This window comes from Thunnus albacares, chromosome 15 (assembly GCF_914725855.1).
Source record: "Thunnus albacares chromosome 15, fThuAlb1.1, whole genome shotgun sequence".
Taxonomy (NCBI): domain Eukaryota; kingdom Metazoa; phylum Chordata; class Actinopteri; order Scombriformes; family Scombridae; genus Thunnus; species Thunnus albacares.
The window spans coordinates 2,848,575-2,855,355 of record NC_058120.1 but is presented as its reverse complement, the minus strand read 5'-3'; the positions used below and the strand labels follow the sequence as shown (position 1 = coordinate 2,855,355).

General features: G+C 39.9%; 1 long non-coding RNA gene across 1 annotated transcript; it reads left to right on the top strand.

The window, feature by feature from the left end:
- The first annotated feature begins 448 nt into the window (after positions 1-448).
- LOC122998914 lies at positions 449-3,091 on the top strand. Its single transcript, XR_006407538.1, has 2 exons — positions 449-561; positions 2,741-3,091. It is a non-coding gene; the product is annotated as an uncharacterized LOC122998914 (long non-coding RNA).
- Positions 3,092-6,781: the final 3,690 nt, after the last annotated feature.

The following is a 6,781-nucleotide window of genomic DNA, read 5'->3' as shown; positions in this document are numbered from 1 at the left end:
GCTATAGTCTCTCTCCCTCTGTGTGTGTCTGATGAAACAGTGGCACAGATTTTACACCTGGTTTTCTCAGACATTCAATTTCAGACGCAGTTGTCAGTCTGTGGTGATAATTGGTGCAGCAGATATTTGTATAAATTTCCATTCCCTCCTCTCATATTTTGCAACTCTAAACAGGAAAACCGACAGCATGAGCCCAAACATGCAGTTTTCAGCAGTGCCACTTTTCTTCCATTTTACTGGTGCAAAATATTGGTACAGCCATTTCGTGAGTAGGAAGAAATGCAGTTTGGCTGTTTAGCGTCACACATTTTTATGCCTTGGTTTCACTGGGCATGGCTGGTTCGCGTTCTGGCATGGTTTTGTTTTGTCCTCTGCATGGCTTCATACCCCACTGGGAGTGTTTCTGAGGCTACATTTAGTTGCTACTACAGTAATTACGGTAGCCTATGTCAGGCTGCTTTAATTACAGTAGTAGCAGTGCAACTAAAACCCGATTTTGTTGACTTGCTCGGATTTTGTTGAATTGGTGAATTTTCCTTGATTTTTATGCTTCTACTATGGGTAAGTAGGCTTCGTAGTTAAACAGCTTCTTGATTTGTCTCTTTTAATTGTGTTTATTGTTGAGACACAATCAGGAGTCTGAAAAGGGTGTTTTATGATGCTCTATGCTGTTTCTGTGTCTGAATTCCTGCCCAACTCCATCTGCTCTGTGAAGAGTGAGGAGGCTTCCTTCAAAAATAGACTAGATGCATATGTTTAGCGGAGCGGAGCGGAGGGACACTTCTGAGCCGCTTCTGAAACATGCTGCAGCACTTCTGGTGGGATCACAAGCATTGACTAGAATGGCCGCGATCAGCTCCGGCAGCCACGGCAGGGGCGGAACATGATGCAGAAATGCCATTAGTAAATATCCCTCTAAGAGTCTGCAGCCAGGCTAGCAGCTCTTATAAGGCTGTGCTTAGGCACAGCAGTGCTCTGAGGTAATGTCAGCATGCTCACAATGCTAACATGCTGATATTAAGCAAGTATAATGTTTACCACATTCACCCTCTTAGTTTAGTACATTTCATCCTGAACATGAGTGTATCAGATTTCATGGTGATGCATCAAATAGTTATTGAGACATTTCAATCTGAACTATCATTAAAGTTAATCTAATACACTGCCTAGGAGCCATGAATGTCTATACACAATTTTGTGCCGATCCTGCTTGTAGACGAATATTTTATGGGTATATTAAAATTGTGACCTGCAGCTACTAGATGAAAAGTCACAGAATCAGCGTAGTCATTAATAATCATCCTGCGCAATGAATATCTATACGGATAGTTGTTGAGACATTTCACTAAAAAGCAAAACTGCCAACCTCATGATGGCACTAGAGGAAGTGGATGACCAATGTCAGTAGTCTTCATCCTCTTGGGACCATGAATGTGTGTACAAAATTTTAATCTATGCAACAGTTGTTGAGATATTTTAGTCTACATCGGTTTTCGGTTTGCCATCCCTAGAGAAATGCCATTTGCAAGGATGAAAATTATGTTGTAAAGACGTATGAAAGGAATCAACTGTCCATTTTCCTGACAACAAATATACTTCAAATTAATCTGACAACATCACCTTGTGCGAGACTGTCAAATAGACAATGGATGATACCTTGGCTCATCACATTGGGTTATACAGAGTCTTGTCAACAAAAGAAAGAAAAGAGAGAGAGAGAAACATGTCAGTATTCTTTGTGAGTCTGCACAAAGAACAGTAGGTTGCAGCTATAGTTGAAGGGGACCTATCATGCTCATTTTCAGCTGTATATTTTATTTTTGGAGTCACTAGAGTTGCTTTTCATGATTCACAGTTCAAAAAACTTATTTATCTTATACTGGTCCTTTATGCAGCCCCTCAGTTCAGCCTCTGTCTCTAACAGGCAGTCTTAGCTCCTGTCTCTTTAAGTTAAGTTACCTCTGATGAAAACCCAACATTTCCTGCTTTACTGTTTGATATTAAAAGCTTTTAAATCACTAAATTAAATAACTTTTATTGTGAAAAAATTACAGGAAGTAAAACATATTCCTCACTGAATTAGCGGCGCGAAACCCTGGTGGAGCAGATGACCACATAAAGAAATCCGTCAGGAGCCAACGTCAGCTTAGGCTGAAAGTAGAAAAAAACGTTGAAAACTGTACAGTCAGAGCAGTCTGGAGCCGGTGCTTTTTTTCTCACAGGGATTACTTCTACTTACCTCATTGCCTCATTATTTGACATGGCGGCCACTTTTGACATGAAAATCCGACATTGTAACATTATTTATATGACTGCAAATCAGGAAAAGCATAATGGGTCCCCTTTAATGTCTCTTGGTCAGGTATAGCTCAAGCTAGCTTTAGCTATATGCTAGCCCTAAGTGATAAGTAGTTAATTTTACAACCAGCCAGCCCTCAAAGGTCTGCATGGTGACAATCCAAGATGGATATGTTCTTTTTGATTTATATAACAAATTTAGCACAATATCAAAAAATCACTGCTCTCCTGAACATGTCCTGGAGCTCTTATTTCAGTGCCAAACCCCATTGCTAGATCACCTGTCAATCAAAACAATATGGGCAGGACTGCAATGTCCTTAATTTTTCCAGTCAATTAAGTCTGACTTGGAATGGGTGGCTCCCTTTGCTTTGTTTGTTCTGCCATGATGTCAACCACTGCTCAGGCTAATGACCTAATTCTTCTTCTATTTATACCAAAGAAACTGGAAACATGTAACCCACCACATCCTGAGGACTTTCCTAAGAAACACTCCAGCACCAGGAGAGGAAACATAAGCCATGCGACAGCCATGCTAGAGTCTGTGATGACTTTTGTTTTTATAATTCATGCCTTATGAAATATATTCCTTTTCAGAATTTGAACATGTCTGGTAGTAACATTACATTGAGATTAATATCACTATAATATTTTTAAATATTCCTGAAATAACTTGTGAAATTTCTCTGTCATCAAAATTGTTTAGTAATTGTAATTAACTGTTGCCTCATGACTGTACAACTTTATCTTCTTTGTCATATAGTAAAATACATGCTGCTGTAGCTACTCAACAGTGAGTGTTTTTCTTTCCTCTAGTATAGTGTGCATTTTTCATCAGTTTAGCAGGGTTAAACTACACAGTCAGAGAATACTGCCTTAGTTTGTTCTATCAAAATCTAGGGAAGTTTAGCCACCCCATGCATAATACCCACCTTGGCACCAGCTATGATGAAGAGAAAAGTTGACATTAAAAAATAATGATATAATAGCAAATCATTTTAAGTGATACAGCCCTTGCCTGGAGACTACAGTGTTCACCACTATTTTACTTAGAGACTCAGAAGTATAAACTTTCTCCCAGGGGTGGGGATTGAGGAAAGATCATGGAGTCATTTGACTCAAAAGGATGTACCCTCCTGGGAACAGGAATGTGCTCAGTAAAGTTTGATCTGATGGTGATACTCATTGACTTGTATATAAATATGGACGTAATTACAGCTCTCAGAAGTGAAGCCAAAACATCTTGATCACCCCCTGGTGGCTGGCTGCAGTGTAGGTCATAAGTCCTGCCCCCTCTGTGTTAGCAGATGGGACATAAGCCAAACTAAAAAATAAAGTACACATCAAATAACTTTTTCCCAAAGTGCTCATTTTTCTGATGTTTGTTTTTAATTAGTTATTTCACAAAAAAAAAAACGGGATCTGACATCATGATTGACAGCTGTGACAGCCACTCTCAAACATCTGTCAGGCGGCAGGACAGTTGAGGAGGTGTGGGCCGTCATTCCACTGTCCTTCACTTTTGCATAACGGTAGGAAGTGGAGACGCATCATCCATATTTATATACAGTCAATGGTGATACTAGAGGAAATGTCAAGAGGTCACAAAAAGAATCATCAGCACATTTATTTCAAATGAAATACAACAGGCAAATTTATCCATGAGCATGCAACGCCACTTCAATTTGAAATTGACTGGGCTGCTCTTACAGCCCTCACATGATCTCATAAATACCTTTATATTGCTACACTTTAAACACCACACAGCTTCTTCCTATTCCTAAATCTCTACTTTCAGAGTCACAGGTGTGTCCTGGACAATAGGATTAACAGATCTAAACCCTTAAGATAAGCAGTATGTCCCTTCAGGGCATTTCACTGTTCAACACTGGGAAATTCAATGAACATTGCAAAGTACATCAGTTATAAACAACAGTTTGAATAGACACATCATTAAAAATCTCATTACAAAAATGTTTTCAAGGGATGTCCTCCCGTTAAGCTTATGGGTGCAAGGTGAGCTTCTGTTGACTCATGGGAGACGCTCAACATGAATGGGCTTATATTCTTTCTTCACTCTTTCAAGGTTATAAATTCTCAGACAGACAGGCATGCCTGGGAGGGGAGGGCTATGGAATCTACTGGCATATCAGTCAGACTGTGAGGGCAAGCGTCTACTTTGGTGAGGACAGAGGTGGTTGTGTGTATGTCTTTGTCTCCATGATGATTCCTGTATATCTGTCATCTGCACATCAATGCCTTCCAATGCCTCTTGAAAATAAACTATTGCTGTATTGCAGTCTGAATTTCTTGGTTATGCAGATTGATATTGTTTTGTCCAACTGAGGGCAAAACAATCATGATATGCCAGCAGCATGTACATCAACACTTAAAGATTCTGCATAGAAGGGGTAAAGTAAGTATACTCAGACTCTGTCCCATGGCCCTGTGACACCAGCATTTAAAATAGCAAAACCCTGCTGCAAAATCTATTCAAATTTTTTCATGTAAAATTTGGCAAACTTTGTGCCATTGACTAACTTTGTGCCATTGACTAACCATCTTGACACTGCTGACCTTTGAGGGAATGTAGTGTAAAAATGAAAAATGATAGTCTACTTGCTGTGTTCCACCATCCACTTTAATATAACCCTGCTCTGCTCAGTATGAACTGATCCACCAATCAGACAAGGATTGTAGAATACAAATCGTCCATTGACTAAATTGTGCTAATGTATTATACCAAAAGTGACCAAAATGTCTAGTTTACTCACTGATACTTATAGCCAGCCAATAAGCTTGCATAGCTATTGTTAATGATTAGCACTAGTATGTTCCTAGTATAGACATACATATGTGAGCTGGATAAGGGACTACCACTCAGCCTTGTTGCCAATTTATTCCAGTGGCCAAAAAAGCATTTTCCTCACAGACCACCAAGAGACATCTTTAAAACTGTTGACAGGACACCTTAAATTCCAAACAAATTACATTTATATGCATTATGAACTTTTACATGAAAGTTCTTTATTTGTAAAACTTTCCCAGAGTCTAGAAAAGCGATTTTTAAGTGTGTGACATAGTCTATGGACCAAATGGGGATGCACATCCTGGCCACTACCATGCATGCGCAATGGGCCACACAATGTGGAAGCAAACCTGGAGGCTAGAAAACCTTTTGCTTTCATGAGCCAGAAGAGCAATTTTCATCCGAGTGAATATTTAATATTTATTCCCATAATACGTCCATGTTTCATGGCTAGCTGGCGTGTCATCAGTTAGCTTACTAGCTTCAGTATTTCACCAGATGGCCCTGCAAGTAGTCACAATATCACCAAGCTTCTAGCACCACCTATTTCATGAGGACACATGGATGGACTTCACTGTCCCACTTTCTGGTAAGACCAGGCCTTAATGACTCTAGTAACCATCATACAGCACCACTACAAAAAGCATTCTTGAGAAACACTTTGGTCAACGAAAACTAAGAACCCTTTTCTAAGCCTTTTATTTTCATTTCGTGACCTTTCCTGACCTGTCCTCTACTGTTACCATCAACAATGTTAACTTGCATACAAGTCTCAATCGAATAATTTAATAATTAGAATGTCATTACATTTAAAGAGAACCTTCCTGCTCTGAAGGGAGTGGAGTCTCTTGATTTTAATGACCACCCTCATGACAAAATTATAACTTTGGTAAAGCTCCAAAAATAGCAAACTGGTGAGGATGTTATTCATGATGCTCAAAACTTCAGTATGGTGGGGCATGACAATCACTGTATTTACTTACTTAATCGTCTTCATTCCCTGTAGAACATAAGGCTGGGACTATCTGCTTCCATCTGGTCCTATCCTGTGCAGCATGTTGTGCCTCTCCCCAAGTTAGATTAGCCATTTTCAGTTCCGAGGTCGCAGTTCTCTGCCAGGTTTTTTTTTTCCATTGTGGAATGCTGTTATACAGTCTTGTTTTGGCTTCTACATGGTTTAGAGGCTTGCAAATGCACTGCAAGCCCTATGCTGATGTCTTTGCTGCATGCACTGTCCTTACGGAGGAGACTTCCCAAATATGCAAACTCCTCGACATAATCGAGAGGATTACCATCCACAGTGATTTGTGCATGTGGTGTTTAATTTGTGCACATCACTTGAGTTTTGGAGATGTTAATGTTCAAACCCATCTATTTGACAAATCTGTCAGTCCTACCCATCTTCTCTTGCAGGGGAGTATGATTTGTGGAGAGGATAGCCAGGTCATCAGCATAATCAAGATCTTCTAGCTGGGTGAGGAAAGTCCACTGGATGCATCTATGCTTGTCTGAGGTGATTTTTCGCATGGTCCAGTCGATGGCAATCAGGAAAAGAATGGGGAAGATGATACATCCCTGGCGTACACCAGATTCCATGTGAGAAACCATTCAGTGGAGGAACTCAAAACTTTTCTGGAAGTTGACAAAATTGATGACGATCACTGTGGCCTCTAG